The sequence below is a fragment of the Etheostoma spectabile genome, chromosome 7 (genome assembly GCF_008692095.1).
Source record: "Etheostoma spectabile isolate EspeVRDwgs_2016 chromosome 7, UIUC_Espe_1.0, whole genome shotgun sequence".
Lineage (NCBI taxonomy): Eukaryota > Metazoa > Chordata > Actinopteri > Perciformes > Percidae > Etheostoma > Etheostoma spectabile.
The window spans coordinates 26,572,497-26,573,386 of record NC_045739.1 but is presented as its reverse complement, the minus strand read 5'-3'; positions in this window follow the sequence as shown (position 1 = coordinate 26,573,386).

Sequence of the window (890 nt, the reverse complement as noted above, 5' to 3'; positions counted from 1 at the left end):
CAGAGTCTAAAGTCGTCTGTAGGCAGGTCGTAGCACCCTCTACAAATTTATCAATTTGAGAGGGACTAAAGTTAACATAAAGGTCCTCTGGTATATTAAGGAACAGATTTAAATTAAATGCTGTTGGAATATTGTCCTTAAATTTAGCTAGAGCAACTTCAGATAAGCATCTAGTGTAGAAGTTTTTATTTACTTTAGTGTAGTCGGGTAATAAGAACTCAAAAGTTATTAGAGAATGGTCTGATAATAAAGGATTCTGCGGAAATACTATTAAATCTTCAATTTCGATGCCACATTTCAGCACAAGGTCGTAGGTGTGGTTAAAACAGTGAGTGGCCTTATGCACACTGACTGAAATCAATTGAATCTAGCAGTGAGTTGAAAACAACACTAAGGCTATTGTGGTCAACGTCCACATGGATATTAAAATCACCGACAATATGTAGCCTACTTTGTCTGATTTAAGGACACCTGATAAAAACTATATAGACCTGGAGCTCGGTAAATAACAACAAATGGCTGTAATGTTTTCCATGCTGGATGTTGAAGATTAAGAACAAGGCTTTCAAACAAGTTATAAATTAGTTTGGGTTTAGGATTAATTAACAAGCTTGAATCAAAGGTGGCTGCAGGGGTCCAGAGAAAATGACTGAGTTCAACATTGTGTTTGCATATGTACAATGTGAATCAACATTAATTTTAGTGATCTCTGATTTGTGTAATCAGGTATTATTACCACCTACATGAAGTGTGATCTTACTGTATTTACGGTTATCTTAAGCCAACAGCTTTAGAAGGGATTCTATATTGCCCGTTCTGGCCCCCGGGACATACACAACTGCGGCCGCTGGACTTCACGTTCCACAGTATAGAGCTCCCAATAACCAGAG